The 23,642-nt window shown below is 41.4% G+C and overlaps 2 protein-coding genes across 5 annotated transcripts in view; one reads left to right on the forward strand and one right to left on the reverse strand.

The window, feature by feature from the left end:
- The window catches only part of LOC135431516 (GTP-binding protein RAD), a 35,208-nt gene extending 29,630 nt beyond the window's left edge, over positions 1-5,578 (reverse strand). For 2 of the 3 annotated variants that reach the window (XM_064686696.1, XM_064686695.1), the window contains exon 1: positions 4,420-5,578. The gene's annotated coding sequence lies outside the window, so the exon portion shown is untranslated. The remainder of the gene's footprint in view (positions 1-4,419) is intronic. The other variant, XM_064686697.1, reaches the window with a different exon arrangement.
- The window catches only part of ASPP (Ankyrin-repeat, SH3-domain, and Proline-rich-region containing Protein), a 52,403-nt gene that overhangs the window by 229 nt on the left and 28,532 nt on the right, over positions 1-23,642 (forward strand). The window contains exon 1 of one of the 2 annotated variants that reach the window (XM_064686692.1): positions 10,263-10,568. The exons of the other annotated variant lie outside the window; for it this stretch is intronic. The gene's annotated coding sequence lies outside the window, so the exon portion shown is untranslated. Of the gene's footprint in view, positions 1-10,262; positions 10,569-23,642 lie in introns of those variants that run through there. 2 annotated transcript variants of the gene reach the window in all.

Here is a 23,642-nt window from a genome sequence, read left to right on the forward strand (position 1 = left end):
AAATTCCCTTTAAAAGGACCTCACCATTCCTCAGCGGGGCTGACTGCCCGTTGAAATTGTTTATCGATTAAATGGATTAGTTATTGCCAGTTGTTTGTGAGGCGCCTTTTGCACAGTTTTTACTATGATCAACCGCTAAGCCCCGCGGGAACTGGCAACCCGTTCCAATTATGCGCTGTGCAGCTCAGCTAAGACTGAGCCGTAGGACTAATGGAAAAATGGGGAAAAGCCCAAAGCAATGCGCAGCGACCATTAGGCGCCTGTAAAAATTATACAAAAACAAAACAAACATGGCAAATGGCCAGAAAGTTGAGCTGCGTAAATAAATGCATTCTCTACCATATATTATATCTTATTTATTTTTCCTTTAACGCAAATTTATTCGTAGTTCTCATATAGGAAAGTGCAGCACATTGGTAATCTGTATATGTGTGTGTGTGTGTGTGGCAACGATTTTTGCATGTTTGCTGTGGACTTTTACAATGATGCGAACAAAGTGTCCTGCCAAGTGTCTTGCCGCATCCTTGCCTGCCGTGGTTGTCTAAACATTTGGTTAGTTTTTTCCCATTTTTTTGTTCGAGGAACTGTGCAGCGGAAATTTGTTGTAAGTCTACGCCTCAGTCACGTTTCTTGCCACGTCGAGGGCTTGCCACTTGAAGCAGACACACACACACACATGTAGCTCACACCCATCAGACACACACTCACACACACACATATACACAGGGCAAACATAGTTCAAAGTGAAGCTACGGAACTTGTCATACACGAAATGTGGCCACGCCCAGGCAGGGGGCACTATGGAGTCCTCGCATATATGGGGAGTTATAGAAAGGGTGTGGGAGGGATTGGGGGGGGGGGGGTGGACAGGACATACAGGCGTCTGGCAGGCAGTGTCAAGTACAATGACAATAATAAACGAGAAAAAACGTGTCAGCCTAAAGTCCTTTTAGCTACGAGATACTCTTTTTAAGGTGGAAGAAGAATATATTTCACAATCTGAATCTATACGTCTGAATCTAAGGCAGTGCCTCTAAAACTGTGACTTGAAAACCCTAGGACCTGCGATCTTTAGTCTCCAGAGTTATAGCAAACTAGAAAACTGCCGTTCCTTTTAGATCACATTTGCTGTATGTTTATTTTCATGCAAAAAAGAGCGGCTTTTAATCATAATCAAGGTCAACCCATACCCTACAGTTGCTCGCCCTAAGCTTCGGCTTTTGATCCAGGCTTTCCACATGTAAACATCTATTGTTTTATGTATTCACATTTGTTATTCATATTTGTAAAATAAGATAATTTAATGAACATTGTGTAAAATTTATTTATAATACGTTACGTCTTTCGTGCAACCAACTGATTCAGCTTAAGATTTGATCCATGTTCAGTAAAAAAAAAAATGGAGTTCCAGACTATTATACTATACTGCTAAACCTTTCTATACTACACTATGCTAAACTTTACTACACTTTACAATGGTTTACTAATACTAATACAATACTACACTATATAGTATAGTACAATACTATACTGTGATTATATTTTTAGACAAATTTGGAAAGATGGAATGCTTTGAACATTCCGCCACGCGTAAGTAGGAGCTTATGTGCATATGTGCCAAGATTGTAGTCCCTTGCTGCAGATCCTTAGTTCGTTTGTGGGGACATACAGAATAGCTAATACGCCCCATATTCGATTTGAAAATAGAGTATAAAAAGCACTTTTGAAGGCGGTAGCTGCATTTCGGCAAACACAAACAATGCCGCGGACCAGCTGGCAGAGCCAGCTCTCGAGCCCATAACAAACCCAGCTCATGCTCATCCTCACTCTGTCTCTCTCTCTCTCTCCCCCTCTCTGTCTGTGGCATGTGGCATGTGGCAAGTGCGTTGACAGTAGCAGCAGCAGAAGCAGCAGCAGCAGTGGCTTTTAGTGGGCCCTCAACTCGTCTGCCTGCAACTACAATATGTGGCAACAGCCGATACCAGGTACTAAACCTTTTGGCCAGACTTAAGCGTTCTGTACCTGCCGCTGCTGCTGCTGTTGCTGCCGCTGTTTTGTGGCAGCTTTTAATTGAATTTACAATTTTTGGACGAGGCGCTGAAGCGTGCCCAAAGGCCCAAGCGTAAAATCAAATTAAATCTGGCGCTGAGAATTACTTTTGGCTTCAGCTAAAGCTGTTTCTGTGGAGGGGGGCCATGCAAATGGAATTAGTTCGGCAAATTTGATTAGACATAAAAGCAATGCAACTCCACACAACGCACTCGGCGCGGGGAGGTGTGGGGGTGTGGGTTAGTGTGTGGGCGTGGCTGTGGCCCGGTCCGAGTCGCGTGCCAATCGCCATTTTAGTTTAATTGGCAAACAGCCCGCAAAGCAATTGCCAAAGCGAATGTGCCTCAAATGACGCAGTGCAGCAGTTCGTCCCACTTCCTCCTATTGTTGTTGTTATTGTTATTGTTGTGATTGGATTTTGTAATTGTGGTGTCAACGTGCGGCAATCCGAGCGAGGTTGACTGACTGACTTTGATTATGCCCGAGCGCACTTCCCCGGGGATTTATTTGTCTAACGTTTCATTTGCCATGCAAGTTGCCCAGGGTTCGTTCTTATATTTTATTCTATTTTATGTTGAAAATCAGTTAGAAAATTAGTGGGAGAAAAACACTTTTCGATCGAACTAGATAGCAGGAAATATAAATAACATTAAGTCGGATCGTTTAAATTACCATGTCTGTGTTCAAATGCAGCTGTTCAGTGCGATTTATGTAATATAACAGCTTTAGATGAGCGTCTTTAGGATTTAACACAACAGAAACAATGACCACTTAACAGCAGCGGTTAGCATAATATATCTGTTAACCTCAAGATGAGAAATCAAGCTGTTGAATGCTGTTAGCCGTTAAACATATCATTTAACAGAACTAACTGTCATCAGTTTAGGATAACAATAATGTTATGCTCCTTTAATAGTCAACAGCACGTGCTGCTATTGACATGATCCACTTAACAGTGCTTACATTTAGTATTATAGCATCTACTAACAAAGAATCCAAGCACTCTGTAAGATTATTCATAGACAACTCCTTTTTCTGTTATTGCTATGATTGATCATAGCATGCACTTCGCAGCGCTTGGCACTGTTAAGTCGACTGCAGTCAGAGGCACATAACAGAGTTTATAAGATAACATGATTAACATTAGATTATTTAGGTTTTAACATAACAGACATATTAATCACTGAGCAGCAGCTGATAACATTTATGTGAACACCACAAGATGGGAACTCAAAATGAGTTTAACATTAATGGAAAAAAATGCAGAAGGAGTTAAGTTTACATTACAGCGAACCTTAACATGATGTTAAGCAAATCTAACATGCAATAACTGTAACTAGGGTTATGTAAACGGAAACTAGTACAGAGCCGCCTTGTCTCTTGGTGCACAAATCAAATTGAATTCCCTAGCCCAATATACAAATCGTCTTGACTTTGTTGGTCCTAAAATTTCACACGTCTCAGACAACATTAAGAGAAATACAGAGAACCCTAACATGATGTTAAACAAATCTAACATGCAATAACTGTAACTAGGGTTATGTAAATATAAACTATTACAGAGCTGCATTTACTCATGGTGCACAAATCCAATTGAATTCCCCAGCCCAATCTATAAATCAACTTGAATTTGTTGGCCCTAAAATTTCTTACGCCTCAACACTTCGGTATGTTTGACTAGCCTCAACCTGTGACTTGGCTTTTTTAGAGTTTTTCCTTTTTGGCTTTAAAAATGTATTAAAATTGATTGCAATTGAGGCAGTTTCTGTTGCCTTTGGAGCTGTCAAGTGGTTTATGGCACCCGAAGGAATGTGAAATGTGCTTTACAGCAGAAATAATCATTGCAAAATGTATTTATTTACTTGGAATTCGGTGTTCGGCCGGGGCGTAAAACAAACGACGGCAACTGGGTCGCTTCAAAGAGTGCAATAAACTGGCCTGTCAATGTCCTGGAATATTTAATGCGAGCCCCCCGCCCCAACCCACCCTTCGACAGGCCGGTCCGCAGCGACGTCTTGATAAGTTTCCCAAAGGGGCGGCCAACGTTGCGTATGAGCGATTTTTCGTTCCCTCATTTATTGGTTGAATATTTCGCTCCCTTTTTACGAGTGCGTACGAAATGCATGCAAGGACTCGGGCGCCTGATTATCCCAAATCAGCAAATGAATTTGGGCGGAAAAATGTTAAGCGCCGGAAAACCAGCCTAGGGAAAAGCGTTGAAAAGCAAACAAATCAAAGAACAAAAAAATCGCTTTAACCATGTAAACAAAACGAAGAACGGGCTTTGCAAGGAGCAAAAAAACAAATATTTCTTTACCGATTTTTGTGGGCGACATTTTGTTAAGTTATTTAATTAAGCAAAAAACCAACCTGTTTTTCAGGCCCCCCTCGTCTAGGGGCGGGCGGGGGTTTCGCTGCCTCACTAAATAAACGTGGCCGTTTCTTGGTCAATATCCATGGAAAATAAAACAACAACAACAACAATAAATAAAAAAAAGGGAAGTTAATGTGCTCGCGGGGCCGGTTAATATGCGGCCTTATGTATTTGATCGATAAATTATATCAGCACACACACACACACACACACTCGCACACACCGAAACACTTGGCTTGTATATGTAGTAAACATAAATTTATGCACTTTTTGTATTTTGATTTATATTTAGCAAAATTTTGCCCGCTGATTTTTTCACTCCAACTGCACTTCAAATTAATAAACGTTAAAAATTATACTCAATATATGCATATGAAGAAGTTTTTACGAGCTTTTTGCCCAAATTTATTTGCAGTTTTTTCAAATGGTTTTCGAGTTATATTCAAAAATTGTGTTTTTCGTGCCGTTTGGCGCGAAAAGGCAATATCCCGTTTGAACGTTCTGAATTCCGCGTTCGCGTCCGTTTCGTGCAAGCGCCGTCGTGCGTTTGAGCTGAGTTGCCTGTCGCCTTCGCAGTTGTTCGCAACATGTTCGAACTGGATGTTCGATGACGACACAAACACACCAAAATAAAAGCTCTCTATGCATTTGGCGCTCGTGCACGTCATCGTTAAAAGCCAAAGCTTTTGGTGCGCTATGTTTGCCTTTGCTCTTTGGCATTATTGTTATTTCTTTGTTTTTGGGCTCTGTTTGTTTTGCCGCTGTTTGGCTATTGCTCTGCTGACGCTGCAGTCGCCGCTATTATTGCGGCTGCTGTTGTTGCTGGTTTTGCTGTTTTTTGTGCTGTTGTTGCTGCTGTTACTTATGCTGTTGTTATAGTTTCTGCTACCGTCGCTGCTGGCTCTGTTATTTTTATTGTTGCTGCAGTTGTGAGCACTGTTGTTGTTGTTGCTGCTGCTGCTGCCTTTTGTCTGCCTCGACGACTGCAACTTTTACAGCTGCTCCGACATTTGTCTTTTTGTCGATGCGACTGTTTCTGCCGTTATACCATGTGCAGCATTGTTGCTTTTATTTCATTTTCATTTTGATTTTCCTTTCTCTTTTTTTTTGTGTTTTAGCTTTTTGCTGGCCTGCTTATGAGCCAAAAATGCTGACAGGCATTTATTATTTATTTATTTATATATGTTCGCATTCTTTTCACATTTTATTAGCTGCTGCTTCTGCTCTGCGTCGCTGGGATTAACCGTTGCTCATATCGTTTCATTCCTTTTGATATCTGTGATACGCGCGCGTGTGTGTGTGTGTGTGTGTGTGTGAGTGCGTGTTTATAAATTTAGATTCTGGGCATAAATGTGTCAACATTTGTACTTTGTACCTGTAAATGTGAATGTGAATGTGAATGTGCATTCACTTAAAGCGCATTACTCATACGCCGGGTTATCAGCTGACCCCGATTTATAGGTTATGTGCACATTTTTTTTTTTATTATACACATTTAGTACAAATTGCCCAATAAGACCATTTTAATGGACTTCAGGCACGTATACATTTGGTACATTTGGTACATTTGCCTTTTCTGTATAATTGACTATGTTTGCATACTAAAAAATAACAGTTTATGTCTGGCTTTTAACCCTTTTCTCAATTATTTTTTATTGTTTAATATTCTAAATGATTTTAACTTAAAATTACATATTATATTTGTCTATTATTGTATTTTATTAAGAATCTACATACTAATTACAGCAATAAATATCCTTTATTATATAATTTAATGTTTAATATTTTATTTTAATTTAATAATTTATATATTGTCAATCAATTTATCTAAACATTTAATGCCAAGTACTTTCTTTTGCAACGTCAATTCGTTTGGGATAATGAATTCAATCACATAATAATTAATTTAAATGTCGCAAACTAAGAAACCTTTTGCTTCGAAATCATTTCAAACAAATTTTGTATTCCTTCTATTTTCTTTCTGTGGTTTCGTTTGCCAACAAATTGTTGTTTAAATAGCCCCAAGAAATAAACTCATTTACCAAATGCAGCAGACGGCAGCGAATCAGCAAATCCCGATGTCATGTTGATTAATCACAGCAAAAGGTTTCGTTACGTATACGCGACGAAGTCCGCTTGAGAACAGGCAACAATATGTCAGATTGTATTATGATTGAGCGTGCCACGGGCTGTGGCATGTAAACAAACCAAAAGCAACTAAAGCTAAGCTGGCAGGCGAAACAGCTCTTGACAATAAGTCAAACGCTGTCATGAGGTTCGCCCAGGCAGGGCGCCCGAGCAGGGACTCGACAGGGCGCCCGAGCAGGGACGTGTGAAAACGGCTGGCCGCATATCTTGTCAAAGTGTTTGTTATAGTTGTGTGCGAGTGTGTGTGTGTGTGGCACATTATCAAAGGCCATGATTTATTTATAGGGCCAGCCCAGGTGATGGTTCCGGCCAGACAGCAGACCTTTATGGCCCCTGTTATTGCTGTTCTTTGGCACGGTAAACTTGGAAAAGCTGTCGATTGATTTACTTGACCCACATGGCAGACGCCACAGTTTTCCCGCTGTGCCGCTTTTCCTCTTCCGTTTTGGCTTTGCCAAATTGCGATCAATATTTGGCAGATATGCGAAACAAATTAGCAAAGCCATTTCGTAGGGCAGTTGCCAAAGGACTCGAAGTGTTAAATACTTAACCTTTTTTTTGGGGTTTTTTTATTTTGGTGGCCATAAGCTGTTTAATTGTTGCCATTGGCCCGCTTGACTGGGCTTTCAATTTCAGCGCGCAAATTCATTAGGCGCAAATGAAATTTATGTAAATTTTTATAAACTTTTTAATTAAGCCAACTTGTGCTCTGCTTTGAGCCGCCGCAAAACAGCGAACAAGTTGCCCAAAATCCGAAGTTCTTCTCCTAATCTATGCAAATGTAATACGCACCTGTTGGCGCTCAGAATCGAACCAAACACCAACAACCCCCCCCCCCCCCTGCTTCAGTCTCCTTCTCGGAATTAATTGAAAGCCAGGTGGAGGACGCGGCTCATCGTCAACTTTAATGAGAAGTGTGTGTTGGAAAGGGCCGGGAAATGTCTGCACCTGAAAATGTGGCCAAGTCGACGCAACTGTTTTTTGCGGTTTTTCCTGCCAGGGGGGAGGGGGGGGGGGGTGTGTGTGCGCGACTGTCCTAGACGAATGTATAGGCTTTTGTGCGGCGGCCAACCACGGCGCCTAATTGCAGCCGCAAGGCGTACGGCAAATATAATGACGAAAATTAAGGAAAATTGAGGAAATTATATACAAGCAGCAGGAAAATATCTGTGAGCAGCCGCACCAAGTGACATCATGAATAAACAACAACAGATTTTCATTGCGAACCACAAAGCCATCCAAATGGAGCATCTATTCATATATCAAAGGAAAACCCTCCATATATTAAAGTAGATCTTGAATTAATCTATCTATCTCCACCTTATGAAGCTGGCAAATAAATAATAGAAAGAATAGATTTCAGGCACGAAAACCAACGAAAAATCTGCTAAAAGCTTTAAATTCGATTGAGCGTAAATCAAAAGCTTTAGTTGCAGCTTTTGAGTTCTTAGAGATGCCCGTGAGAAAGCTTTGCAAGCGCATAAAAGCTTCTATTGAGTTTAATGCGCTTTTTAAAAGCAATAAAGCTTTCTGCAATTTTCAACTTTAAAAGCACCTGAAAGCTTTAGTTTTTTTTTTGCATTCTTTTATTTGAACAATTATTAAGTGAAAAGGGTCTTAAAGCTAATGCAAGCTTTAAGTGAGATTAACTGAATGATTTCAAGCAATTAAGCTTGTCTAAATCGAATAGCTGAGTTTGGAAAAAGCTTTAAGCTCGCTAAAAGATATAGAGTTAATGGATTAAAGCATATTTAAAGCTCAAGCAACGAGCTGATAAAAGTAAGCTCTTATTTTCTTGCAATTTCTGATTGCTTTTCAAACTCTTTCGCCACATCGTCGAGCACATCAACAGGTTGTCCCTCATATCACACACTCTCTCCCCCCCCCCCCCCCTCTCCACCCTCACTCATCCCTGTCTGTCGCTTTCTGCGATGTGAGATAGTCGCCGTAAAAGCCGCTGCACTGATTGAATAAAAATTTCATTAAACGCACATTTGTTATGGGCCGCATAGCAGCTGGCTGCCAAGAGTTGACGGCAGGAGCCACGCGAGAGCGAGTCCTGGGAATTGGGCGAGCAGCAGGCTCTGATCCCAGCAGAAGGAGGAGGCTCTGATCCTAGTCCTGGCGGCATCTTTGCTGCCGTTTATTTTAATTGCCGGCATTAGGCGCCTGCTGATGGACCATAAAAACGCTGCAGGCCTGTGCGCAGAGGCGTGGCAGAGGGGCGGACACGCAGGCCTATCAAAGCTTTGCGCTCGCTTTCACTTCCCCATATACATACATATATACATACATACATATATATATTTTATATATTTTTTGTTTGTTTTATGCCGCGCATCGCTTCATTTCCGTTTGCCTTTAAGCAGGGCTGTCTGCTGAGAGGGTATTTAGGGGGGTGGGCAGGGGGGCTACAGCTTGAGGGGCGGCAACTGCTGCTCAGTTTTTGCGGCTGTTAAATCGGTTTTTATGACGTATTCCCAGTCAAAATTTTGCTTCCTTTTTGCGTATTTGCGGTTGATAGATGGCACGTGTGTGTGTTGGAGTGTGTGTGTGTGTGTGTGTGTGTGTGTGTGGATAATTTAACAGATTTATGCACCTTTCAGACGGAGAGCAAGTCATTTAGGCAGTTTAAAAGCCACTGACTTAGTCCTGTGGCTTCTGTGTTTTAAGATCCTTTAACGACATGCGCAAGAGTATGTAAAAACGACAAAAAGCAAGTAAAAGTGCATAATTGGACTTTTATTACGCTGCCAATATGAATGGATTCGCTCAAGGAAGCTATTTGCAGAATGCTTTCAAAACTGTATCGACTCTTAGTACTGTAACAATGGCCCTCCAACTGTGCACGCAGCACAGTTGCCCTGAAACTGGATATGGTTTGCAGCTCTGCTAAGCAGCTGGCGCCATCTGGCGGTTATAAAAGCGGCCGTTACTGTTTGATGCATTTGACAAAAGCGCCGCTGAAATTTGAGTTTTTTAAAAGTGCGTATGAAATCTTGACTAAGCGATTTTGTTTTAACAGCAGTTGCAACTAACATTTTAATGAATGTTTAAAAAACTGTTTAATATGCACAAGTAGTGCATAGTAACATAGGTAGCTTAATTATCGCAATAAAAAGCCTAACAGCGTTTTTTTTAACGTAAATCCAACATGGTTTTCACAGGTACAGCCTTTATGTTAAGTAACACCATAAAATGCTTACCAGCAACGTTGGCATGACTACATGTTGTTGTGTACTCAACATACACAAACAAAAACACCCACACACACACGCGCTCACACCAGCACACTCACACACTCTATCCAGAGAGCACTCAGCTAATTTCCAGGCACTCAACCCAACGGAGACAAGATAACGACAGGTAAACACGCGCACAGCGGGCACCGAGGGGCACACAGAGAGCGCAAGAGCGGCGCTCATGACTTACGCTCTCGCGCAAGCAGTGCGAGTCGCGTCACAGGTAAAATTCAAAAGCATACTCGCTGTAACGAACTTTTGCCGATCGTCGCTGGGTCGGCAAAGTGCGCAGGTGCAAGCGAGACACGCAGCCTAACAGAAAGATCGAGAGAACGAGAGAGAGATGTCACGATGAGCGCACGACGAAGCTGGAGTTTGAGAGAGCGGCCCAAAGTCAAGCCAATGCTGAATGGCGCATTGAGGCGGCGAGCGTCAGTTGTTCAGCGCATTTACCTGTCTGCGGACGTGTTTTTCCCAGCGAAGAAACTGTCGCAATTGCGTTTACTTGTGTGCCTGTGTGCGGTCGCTCTCCAGAAGTGTGTCTGTGTGCGTGTATTTGTATATGTTATTCAATTAATTACAAAAGCAAAAAGGCAGCAGTCGCTATGTGAATTTAATGAGCGTCCAGCAAAAGAATGCAAATAGCTGCGTGATAAAGCAAAAGTGAAGAAGTGCAACAAAAATAATAAAAGCAACAACAACAACAACAGCACCAACCAGCAACGGAATTCACAGCAGCGCAAGGTGCAGACAAGGTAAGCAAAAGTTGAGCGTCGCACTTGAAAGCAGCGCAGCGCAACACACACACACACACACACATAAATACGAAATTCGACAGCGAAAACATTTAATGAGCGTGGCCCGTCGTCTGTATGTGTGTGTGAAAGAAATGCCTGGCAACAAAAACAACAACAACAACAGCAACAAAATTGCACTTGAAAAACAAGAAGAGAAGTAATAGGTAGAAGAAGCAACAGCATACAGCCAGGCAGGCAAGCATAGAAAAATCAGTTTACAAAACGGTATAAACGTGATTCTCTTTCCGCACGCCATCGCCATCATTTGCCCACCTCTCTGCCGCTCCCTTTGCCGCTAGCATTGTCTGTGTGAATTTTCTTGAGTGCTGCACTCTCGAGTGGGCAGCGGCTACAACAATTACAGCAACAACAAGTCGATGCGCATGTCGCCAATTGGCGCTGCAACTGTACAAAAAAAAACATATACGTATATTTTTGGGCTGCTGCTGCTGCTCGGCCAGCTACAGCTTCCAAGAGTGGAAGCCAAGCCCCAATAGCGCAAGAAATGAAGCGTGGCGCAGTCGCTGCGATCAGCCACACAACAACAACAACCAAAACGCAAATCTGGCGCAATTGAGCGCGAATGCCAAACCAGAAAAACAAGCAACAACAACGGCGACAATTCTCTGTTGCTGCTGCTGCTGCTGCCGCCGCCTCTGCTGCTGCATAGATTGCCGGCCACTGGCTTCAAGTTACAGCAGCAGCAACAACAACAACAACAACCACTTAGGCTCCGCTTTCGTCGTCCGCGTCAACGTCAGCGTTAGCGTCAGCGTCTTTTCACTGAATGAGCCACATTCCGGTTTGGCGTCCACAATCCACAAAAGCATCCCCAAAACCCACACAAACAAATACAAACACTCGCACACACACATACACATACGCACGCACGCAGCACCGACGGGCGACTGCGACGCAACAGCGCTCAAAAACATGTTCCAAGCCACGCTTTGAGCAGCAGCCGCACCAATAACAGCAACAACAACAGCCCACAGAGCTTTGAAAAGCTACAGGGCCAGTTTTTTTATCGTTCGGCTGCTGCGGCTGCGCCTGTGACGACGTTGCGCCAACGCTACATTCCAATTACAGCGTCAACGTTGACGTCGACGTTGACGTTGCTCTGGCAACAGGAATGTCAGGCCCAAAACACACCAACAATAACAACAACAGCAACAACAACGTCAGCAGCGTCATTTCAACTTTGGCGTTGTTGTTTTTAGAAATTCCAGCGCATGGGCCGCGCAGTCGGCGCCGCAACGAAAACGAAAAGTGCGAAAAGTGAAGCGTCGACCGAACTTTGTTTAAGCACAACTTGATTGGAAGTTTTATGCTGCCATCCTGCTTCTTCAGCCCCCTCTTCTGCGCTCCGCTGAATTTTTGTTCAGTTTCTTTTTTCTTCTTGAGCATTTCTCCCCAAAAAAAAAACTTGATGAACCTGCACCTTTTTTTCGCTGCATGTAATGTGAGGTCAGTAACACTTTGGTTAGCCAAACATTCATCACGCTCCGTTTGAGTAGGGCGACTGGCGGCTGCCGTGAGAATCATTTATCGTTTTATGACGTCACAGCATATGACGTACGGTTTAATGAACTTCCAGTCTTCCTCTCTTGATTTTGGGCTATTGTTGCAGCTCAAAGGAGAGTGAGAGGAAGAGGGAGAGCGGGCAAAACTTTTACGTTGCGAATTTCCGGTGTATTTCTCTTACCCTATCGCTCATTATCATTTCTTTTGGGATCTTTTGACAGTTGATCTACATAAAAGAGCAAGTTTTTTTGTGACTGCAAAAAAAAGGGGCTTTCGTGTGAAATTTGCACCTTGTTTCTTTTTAATTTGACAATAAAATAAATTTATTCAAAAACTAAAAGAAATTTAAGATACCAACTTATACTTGAATGTATGTAATTATGTAACTGGGGCGTTGTCTGCATACTCCCAAGAAATTGTCTTTTGGTTAATAGACAAAACAAGATATCTACATTTTAATCTTTCTCCCTTTGGGAACTCTTATTATCTAGAGACAAATTTGGATAATGGGATAATACATACTAGAACATAACCCTACCTAGTTCTTTAAACTTACTTACACCTTAGGCACTTTAGTTTTGTTAAACAGATACTTTTCATTTATAACTATTATATTTTTATAAATCTCTTTCACTCTGTAAACTTTTTTTTTATTTTGTTTATTCGATCGGTTTCACGTCTTTCTTAAATATGATGTATCCAAGTTTCTTTTTATAGCTTCTGCCCAGTTTTATCGCCAACTAATAAAACCTCAGACTTGTCCACACAAAAGTTTCTATCTCATAAGCTTCGTTCTAAGGGCCTTGGCATGTTTTTGAAATCTTTAACAAGACTCAATTGAAAATTGGCTCAAAAACAAAGTTGGAACCACAAAAAACTAAATATATATATAAATATATGTATGTATATTATATGAAGCCGCATGCTGTGAATTCTAATGAGAACTAACAGAAACAAAGTTTGTTGCGGGCCCAAATGAAACCGAAACTGTAACCGAAAACAAAAAGTCAACCTCAAATCAAGGCGTGGCACGTAGAACGCCCACAATTTGAATTTTGAAACTTGCTGGCAAAAACAAAAAGAAAATACCAGAGAGCTGACAGTCCTTTTTAATTTGTGTTTTTTGTTCAGAAGAGTGCAGGGTGTAGGGTGCAGGATGTAGGGTGTAGGGTGTAGGGTGTAGGGTGTAGGTGCTGGAGGTGGCCGCAGGGCGCGGGGCGTGTGCTGAGGTAGCTGCCGCCAGTCTGGCGCCTGTTTAAACGAAGCGTGCGAGATTTTATTTAACGCGTTGTGCGCTCGAAAGGAATTCGCCGCTGCTCGGTTTGGGCCCACTTTATGCATATATATGAACTGGGACCAAACATATGCCACAACTAGTTGCGCGCAACGTGAACACCAATTTTTTGCCATATGCCAGGCGCGCCCAGTTGCACGCCTCCACTCCCCTTCCAATCCCCTCGCCAGAGCAGTAGTCCAATTCTCGGGCGTTTCAATTGTCCGCCTGCCAAAAAAGTTATTTGTATACCGTGTAATTGTTGAAAATGTGTCAAACAGGGTATATCTGCTACCCCTTACCATATATTATTGAGTAGCATCCAAGTCGAGTTCTCTGCCCATATTATAAGAGCTACTCTCGCAAATGTGTTCTTTTAAATGATCGATAACTTCCATCTTTGTGATTGAAATCGATAAATATCGATTCAGGTTTTTTTTAATTTTTAGCAAGAGATTTAAGAGCTGGGACTGCGACAGATAATATGATTACGGTATAGTAAAGGAAAACATAGCTGACTTCATCTTATATAGAACGGTATACAGGGTATTTACTAGTCGATCAGTGCCGACTAGAGCACTCTTACTTTCTTTTTTGGTTTGTTTATTTTGCTTATTTGGCGAGTGAGTTGCCAACTTTTGCCATGTGCGGGGCTTGAGGGAAGTCACAAGAGCAGCTGTGATAGAGGCAGGGCTTGGGGGTTGGTTAGTTAGGGGCTACCCTGTACTTACATATGTAAGTACAATCATTATGCGAGGCGGCCTGCCATATAAATATTGCATGCGGCTGGCAAACAGGATGCTGCTTTGTTCTTGTTGTTGTCGTTGTTATTGTTGTTTTGCCATGTCCACACACATACACACACACACACGCGCACACACACATATATATAACGCAGCCGCTTTTTATGTATTTTGTAAAATTTTATTTAATTTTTGAATCTTTTATGAAAAGTTTAATATTTGTTTTTCATGCTAGCGATTTGCATAATTCAAATAATACACACAAACACAGAGAAAGTTAAGAGACACACACACACACACACGCACACATTGCTTGTTAGCGATACCTGCAGGCGGGTTGAGGGGGGGGGGGGTGCTGGGGGCGTCTGCCTTGGCAGCGATATATTTTATGAATGCAAATCCCTGTTCATATTCGCATTTGGTTTACTTACTTGCGGGCGGCTTACACCCACACACACACACACACACCGACAATGAGTGCAGTAGGTGTGGGTGTGTGTGTGTGGGTATTCGTTTTTCATATTCATTTCCATTCATATCGCAGTTTCATTCATGCACTCACAAAAAAAAGGGGAACCAAAAAGAAAAAGGCAGCTAAACTGAATCTGAATCTGAGACTGAACTGAACTGAATATTTATTATTATTATGTCGCTGGCCTTGCCCCAGCGCAGCCCCTCCGAGGGTTCCCCTTTTGTGTAAGGCTTGGCCCAGTTCTCAGCTTCTTCCTCTCCTTTGAATTTTATTTTATTTTTTTAAATATATTTTTATTGTGTGACGCGGCTTAAATGCGCTTTGCAGATATTTATGCCAGCCAACTGCTTAAACAGGCCACCAAAAATATGTTTATTTGGCAGCACACACACACGCACACACACACACACACACACACACACGCACACACACACACAGCCCGCGCAGCCCCTCTTAAAACATGCAAATGTTCGCTCCATTTTCCAGCCTTTCTTTATTTTCTTTGATTTTGCATAGAGCATCAGAGTTTTGTTGTACTTGGCCTATGCCACGACAAAAGAGCTTAGCTTTGTGCCACGCCCCCCTCCTCCCATACACATGAACATGAATGCTGCGCGTAAAATATTTAAAATGCTTTAGGAATTCATTTTCCCTGACAGCGCAATTTTAGTTTTTCCTGTGTGCTGCATACGAATTCGCTTTTATTTCCACACAATTCCATCCTGTTTATTTCTTTTTCGCATTTCCCAACCCAACAACTATCGAAACTGAAGCCGAAACTGAAACTAGGCAAGTGGACAGCCCCCTTTTCGGCGCAGCATGTAAAAATTAGAAATATAAACCCATTGAAAATGGGCTAGAAGGGTATGCGAAGGGAAAAAGAGTAATTTTTGAAATATACATAGTCTTGATTAGGATGACGTGCTGAGTCTCTCTTGCCATGTCCTTCGATATGTCTGTGTGAATACGTCGATCTTAACACCAAAAGCTGGAGACTTGAAATTAAGGGTATACATTCTCATATACGATTTTATTTTTAATTCCTTCCTATTTTCCATAAAAATCGCTTTTAAGACTTGGGTTTAAAAGCACGATTCTAAAATACAAGGGCTAGATACACCAAACTTGGCTATTTTAATAAAGTTTAACGAAGATCGGACTCTAAGCACCGATGTTAGCTGCACTGGAAGCGGCGTGCTTGTGTGTGTGTGTGAATTTTCGTGTCTGTATACAGATATATGCTTATAAGCATAGAAAGAAGATAACATTTTCATAATGACAGCTCAGAGTTGGGTCCAGGGTATCTACCAGTCGGTCACTCCTGACTAGAGCACTCTGCTTTTTGGTTTGCTTTTGAGTTGATTAAAAATCAATATTTTCCTCAACTCGGGGGGGGTAAAAACTTTAGTTTTTTTATGTGCATTATGTTGTAGCGCCTGAGATAAAAAATAATTGTTGGGCTCAGCAGCAGATGTAAACAAAAGAACTGTTGAGGTGAGGTGCAGTTTTTAAAGTTGAATTTTGTGCATTTATTAGTTGCTGAAACTATGTGCGTAATATACAAAGTTTTCCTATACGAAAAATGTAGATAATCTAGGTGAAGCCTCTATTTATCTGGGTCTTGACATATCTTGTAATTATCTGCTTACATGGGATATATTTTCAGTATTAAATTGCGCTTTTTATACATTATATTGAAATCACGATTGATTTAATTCCTTGCTAAGCCTCTTTATATAATATTTATTTCATACACCTTGTCTTTATAAATTATGTAAATAAATGTAAGGCCGCTATGGCATAAATATTTGACACAGACGATTATAGTCGAGTCTGAGATACTCTTTTAGCTAGCCTAAAGTATTCGCTCGCCATTTGAAAATTAAAGCTTCAAATTCAAAGTAAAGTTGATAAATTCAACCCAATCAAAATATATTGAATATTATACACAGTAAACAGTTTATTTAACTGCATTTAATTGTATACTCAACAGTTTAACTAGGTACAGGGTATTTTGTGGTCTATCACATGCATGGTTTGCTTGCATAATCTTCAGCTCATTATTAGCGCAGCCCAATCAATGTCAGCACAAATTTAATTGCAATTTAAATTAAAATTACAACCGAACCCCATCAAGTGCTGCCCGCCCCCGCCCCCGCCCCCTTCCCGCTCCCCTCCTCTGGGCCGGACCTCATATTTGACCTCCATTTATGCGACAGTTACGGCCGATGCGTTGCGATGATAATGCTTACATATCTCCGGCCTAAAAGCTCTTCCTGGTATGCCAAACAGAATGTGTGCGTGATTGTGTGTGGGCGCGTGTGTGTATGTGTGGACGTGTGTGTGTGTGTGTGTAGGCGTGTGTGTCTGCGTATGTGCGATACGAATATGCAGCGGAATTCTCAACCGGCAATTGCCTCAAATCCTTCACGCTTCATCAATTCGCATTATTGTTGCCATTGTTGTACGCGCGTGTGTGTGTGTGTGTGTGTGTGTGTGTGTGTGAGAGCACCCACATTGAATTGCAAATGTGGGCGCATCTGGCGGGACGGAAAAGGGGGTGTCTGTCTCTGGCGGAAGAGCAACAACAGCGGCGGCGACAGCGAAAATCGAAACGTTGCAGAGCTGCGTACTTAAGCGAATTGCGTATTTATGTGTGTAATCGCAACTCATCATTCGACGGGGGGATTCAGGGTAGGGTGGGTGATGGAGGGGGGGGGGTCGTGGTCCGCTGATGGATTTGGCTGTTACCTTTTCGCATTAAGCGAATGTCGCGCTCTTTTGGCTCCGCTTTGCCCGACTTGCGTGTCAAATTGTCAACTGCGATTTATTCACCGGCATTTACATATTTTACTGCCTGCTAATGGAACTGTATCTTTTAACCAGCGTCCCGGCGCCCGGCAGCACGAGGAGGATGGGGGGAAGGGGCGATTCAGCAGAATTTCCATCTGTTCAGGCCAACAACTAGCGTATATATATATAATAGCGTGTGCATAGTGTACGCTGCGTATTAGCCATGTTTGTGACAAACGCAACCACAAAATGATAATTTACTAGATTGCCTTGAGTAGGGTTGCCGCACTGTCTGGGTTGTCGCCGGCAGAACAAACGAGCGTTATTTATCGCCTCTATTTAAAGCCAGCATCAAATGTGACAAAACGCAACTTTGCTCTTCGAGCAGCATTATTTATTTATTTTATATGCGGTCTTTAAATAGAGTAAATATATATACTTAATGACCAGATACATTTGTAAGAAGGTTCTATTCGTGAAAGTTAGGCTATATTAGGTTAAAGCCACGTTTATCAAGTATCAATCTAAACCCAAAATTTACATTTTTTACCTTTATAGAGGGTATCATTAATTGGTCATGAAATGTGTCATGCATAGAAGGCGACATTTCCCCATAGAGTATATACCATATATTCTAGATCAGAATAAACACCCGACTTGATATAGTTATGTCCGTCTCTCTCGCTCTTTTTTTATTGATACCCTATGCACATCGAATGGTATTATCAACCTGCCCAACTAAACGCAAATGAGCTCGATTCGGGTTTAAATTTCGTAAAGCTCTCAAATCACACAAAATCGACCTGATTAGAATTCGCAAGTAGTTATAGTGCGATCTCAGTTTAATGCTGCTGAATACTTGGCTGCTCTCTATTAATTGGCTAAAATAAATAATATTTTCATATTTATAATTGCCACAATTTCAGAAGCACAACTTCATAAAGTGCTGAGAAGTCGTATTATCGCTGTAGGGGGAAAGAGGGAGCTTTTTATCTTAATTGATAAGCGTCGCAGTTTCCCTTAGCTAGCTCTTTTTTATTGCTTATCTATTCACTCTCTCTCTCTCTCTCAGTATTCCTCTCCCTCTCTCGTGCGCTATGCTCTGTTTAACTATGCCCATCTGCCAGTTTATCCGGCGCTCAGAAAAAACTTTGACCGTGCCAAATTCATTATATAATTTCATTTGCAAAACAATTTGCATTATTATTTGAACATGGCCAACAATGTCGGCTAAGCTAACAATTCGAGCAGTCAGCGGAGAGAAGATCGAGGGAGGGGAGAGGTTGGCGCTAAAAGCTAAAACAATGAAAACGCTTTTTTTTTGTTTTTTTCTTTTTAATTAAATTGAAAATGTTTTTGCGCCTGCACAAAATGTTGAATGATGGGCGTCTGACAATTGCTGAGCGCTGGCACGCTCTTTGGGGGCGTGGCTCTTCATTTATTTTTGACTATTGTTTGCTTTCCTTTTGTCTCAATATTTTGTTTTTTTTAATAAAGCAAATCGAAGTCGAAGCTTGAGTAATTTGTACAAATTGCCGCGCACACACACACACACACACAGTTTTGTTGTTGGACAAATTTTCTTTGTGAAAAGCTTTGTTGGAATCTAACGAAAAGTGGCAGCGTGGAAAATGCTTTTCATTTTGACAGCTCGCTGAAACGGCAGCAGCTAATGCAGCAGCAGCAGCAGCCACTTATTGATGACCTCCAAAGAAGGCAGCAATCGAAGCGTATCGAATCGAGGCGCCCGAGCAATGCGGCGTATACGTGATGTGGCGTAGCCGCCTTATGACTGTTGCCAATCTGCGCTTCAGCGGGTCGCTTCGCCCATTCTTTGTGTGTGTGTGTGTAAGTGTGTGCGTCTGTGTGCATTCATTGACAAAGCTGTCAGTGGGTCTATTGATTTATGGCGTACAACTTCTTGAACCGTCCCTGCTGCCTTCCGCCCGGAAACAACTCATTCAGACGCCATAATTTGCGGCACTCGCCAGGAATCCTCCTCCATCTCTCTTTGCCTCTCTCCCTGTCCTAGTGTCTCTAATGACACTGGCCGCAGACCAGCTTTGTTAGCGTGTGCTACAAACAAATCGCTTCGCCTGCCCACAGTTCGATGAATCTAATTATGTAGCTCTACATTTTCAGTTGTACACCGAGAGAAAAGTCGAGTAGGATGCTGATAGATTCTCATTATAAGTTTTTTTTTTTTCTCTCAAATACAGAATCCAATTACAGTACTCAATCTTAGCATTGTTGTGCTTATTTCAAGCGTGCTTTCTTAATCCAAACTTTTTTCTTATGTTCTCGAAGTGTTTTCGACATTTGTGCAACAATTTAGAATGCTAGAACTTAAACCATCCTTTTTTTTTTTTTTGGTTCAGTGTATCTGTGGCTATGCATCTTAAGCTGTATCTGTATCTGTCTCTTTGGCTGTATCTGTATCTGCTGTTCTGTGTTTAAGCTCTGTTGTCTTTTGCCCCATTGCCAAGTTCGCATTTGTTGTGTTAACCGCACATGCTTAACACGCAAATAATTGAGATGGTCATCCCTCTTCCCCCTCCCTCTCTCACCTGCTGTCCCCTCCCCACCACTTGCCACCTGCTGCTGGCAGACAAGCATTAACCCGCCGTCTACCTTGTGAACAGAGAACAATGCCAATTGTTGTTTGCCGAAGCGTGTGCATGTTCGCTGTCTTTGCGTAACCCACACACACACACCCACACACACATACACACACACGCACACATGAAGATGCAGCTTCAGATAGAGATACAGATACAACTGCAGCTATTGATATACATATCTGCAAGTGCATCTGCGCTGATAATTTGCAACGGAACGTGTCGTTAACCATTATACATAGTTAAATATATAGTTATATATATATGTATATATATTTATGTGTACCACTATATCGGCTAGCTAGAAACGGGTTTGTGGGATGACGGGGGGAGGAGGAGGGGGGGGGGGGAGTGGCATTTTAATGTTGCCGCAGCTATTTTAATTAGTTTGTTGCTGCCGCAGTCATGCTACACCTGCAGGTGCTGATATTCACGCTCATGTTCTGCTGCTGTCGCTTTTCATTTGACATGCATTCGCACACACGCACACGCACACACACACACGCGTGGAGCTACGCATTTTAGGCCGCCGGCATTTTCCAAAATGCAAACAACCAAAATGCACACAAATTTGTGGCCTATCCTTGCCACGCTCCACAGCTGCCTGCCTTTCCCGTTTCTAAAAAGCCGCAGGCGCATATTTTAATACCCAATCTAATCGCAGGCACAAGGTATGCGCATATTTATATAAATAAATTTAATACTTAAAACAAATAAATTAAAAACAGAATATTCAAAAAATAATTACAGTGGACGCTCAATAACTAAGAATTGGAGAATCTCAGAAACAACAGTTCAGAAGCAAAAATGATTAATATGTCAAAATACATATACATATACTATGTTAATATACTAATTTATTTATAAATGTATTTGTTTTTGCTTATGCCTCGTCCAATCTGTATGAAACTTTTGCGCATTAATACAAAAAGACTACAAGACTATATATGCATAATGCTATTTTGCCCTGATGCTAATTCATAATTTTGTGGAAACAGAATAAAAATCAGTTTTGATGTCTAGCTCTTATTAATATATAACACAGTACGACCTCGCTCAACGCAACCCTCGTTACACGCAACTCCTCGATAATTGCAACACCCGATTTCTAAACATTGTCGAAACAGCTGTTCAGAAAAGTATAAATTGTAAAAAAGTACAGACCACAATTTCTCAATTTTTCAAAATATAAATAAAGTAAAATGAAATCCTTGCTTTGAACACAGAACTATTCGATTTACTTCAATTTTAATGGTTAGCAAAGGCATCTCTTTTTGGAAATAGGTCTCGTGGTCAACAGAAAATTTTCTCTCGGTTTTTGCAACCACCTCAGTTTTCGCAATTGGCCAAATTTTAATAGGTTGCGTTGAGCGAGGTCGTACTGTACGTATATTAATATAAGTAACCGAGTTTAAAGACAAGTCTCTGTCCTCAATATTTTCTGAGGTCGAGGCGTTCAGACAGATAGACAGTCGAACAGACAGACAGATAGACAGACAGACAGATAGACAGACAGATAGACAGACAGACAGAGAGACTGACACTAACCAAAATCAGAATATTGTATAAATAATTGGATATTAAGCAATTTTGAGTAGGCGCATTTGGAAAATGTTGAAGATTAAAGAAATTGATAAGCTCAGATTCAAATGGAATAAAGTTCAAACTTATTGTGCGCCTTTTGTTTATTTAACATTGTCGCATAGTTCAGCATGCCCCGAAATTTGATGCGCAAATTGTTTTCAAATTGAATCTGATATATTTGATTTTAAATATTTATGTTCATTAAAAATGCATTCGATTATCTGTGTTTTTGGTTAATTCATGTGTGACTTTTGAGCGGAAACGCAATTCGATATGCTGAATGTGCATTTGGGCGGCTTCCCGCCTCTGACCGCTGCCACGCCCCTACGGCCCCGCGCCCCACGCCCCCAATGGCATAAGCAAAAACCGCTTAATAATGCAATAATAAACAGCGTATTATCTATCGGATAATTTTCCAATCCAATCAAAGTTAAAAGCAACAAAAGCTTAGAAACAATAACAATTTGCGGTTACATTTGTTTGTCGTGGTTGTTGTTGTTATTGTTGCAGTTGTTGTTGTTGTTGTTGTTGCAGTTGTTGTTGTTGTTGTTGTCTTTTATAGACCCCAGCGAAACGATAAATGTGGTTTTATTCGGTTCAACTGCTGTGGCGCCACAGTCAGAGTCAGAGCCAGTGGCAGCGGCAGTGCCTGTGACTCCTGCTGCCCGTATTCTTATTCCTTTTATGAAAAGGATCTGCGAGCTGTGAAATTTTGCCTTTCTCTCGCAACGAACTTCTCCCCCATTGCCATTTTCTCTTGTATTTCAGTTTTCGTTATGCGAATTATTTTGTGTGCAAAATTTGCATGCGCATCGCTTGGTTTAGAAGCGTTTCTTTTATTTCATATACTCTGTTTGTTGTGGCCAAAAGGGGTATATTGGTTGCGATATCTGAAACTTCTGGCAGCTCCCTCTGGCCCGGAGATATCAAGGCAACAGGCAACCAACTTCTGTAAGCGAATCCCATAACTCTTGACAGTACCAAAGTAAGCTGGAAAGAATGTAAGCCTAACCGAAAATATTTTAATTATTATGAAGCGAAGATTAATAGAGATGTCTTTATCAGACTTATAACTGAAACCCAAAAATATTAAATTTATGCCTCTTTCAAGTGTAATATGACCTTTATTTGCCAGCTAAAGTTTTCATGATTGGTTTATTGAATTGAATAATTGTTGCCACGCTAACTTCTGCTTGTCTAATCAATAATTAATCAAAAGTTAACCAAATATTTTGAGCTTTTTTTTTAGACAGTTAACAGAGCCTTGCGTAGTTGAGCATTTCGGTCTGTTATTTTTGTTTTTCTTAGCATTTTTTGTGTCTTTTTACCTGTCAGTTTTGATTTTTATGCATTTGACACGTTTGGCATTGCGGCACTTGCTATTTTTTTTGGTATTCATTTAGATTGCATTGAGCAGTGAGCGCTGAGCTATGCGAAGTGGCAAATGTGTTTTTTCTTTCTTATGTGGCTCAAATCTTTGAGCCACAGAGAAATGTTACGTATACGTCGTGTGGAACGCACACAGAGAGAACACGCAAAAACGAACGTTGGCTGCCTTATGGGGCTTATTGAGTTGATTAACTTGTTTGGGGGCCATTAAAAGTAGCCCTAAACAAGTATTTGTGAAAACTTTTTGCCAATAAACGAGCAGAACAATTTCCTCCAAGGAGCAACCAAAAATGCGGGCGGCCGCACAATTTGCATGCGAGCTTGTGATATGCGAAAATCCACATTGATCTACTTTGTGAAACTGTTGTTACTTCTTATTGTTGTTGATTGTTGTTTCTTTTGTTGTTGTTGTTGTTGTTGTTGTTCTTGTTGTTGCTGATTGATGTTGATCAAAATCTCTCGAGAGGGGAGCAGCAGCAGTCGGAGCCAATTTCCTTGCGAGTCTCAAGCGAATTTTCAACTTTATTGTTTAGTTGCTTGGCAGCAATTCGCACATATGCGATACGATACGAGAGTAGAGTGTATAGAGCTATAAATGCACAGACTTAAAGAACCTCACACACGCAGACACGACTG

Source organism: Drosophila montana, unplaced genomic scaffold, assembly GCF_035044405.1.
Source record: "Drosophila montana isolate Dmon_TW-CO22-7 unplaced genomic scaffold, ASM3504440v1 contig_3200_1, whole genome shotgun sequence".
Classification (NCBI taxonomy): Eukaryota; Metazoa; Arthropoda; class Insecta; order Diptera; family Drosophilidae; genus Drosophila; species Drosophila montana.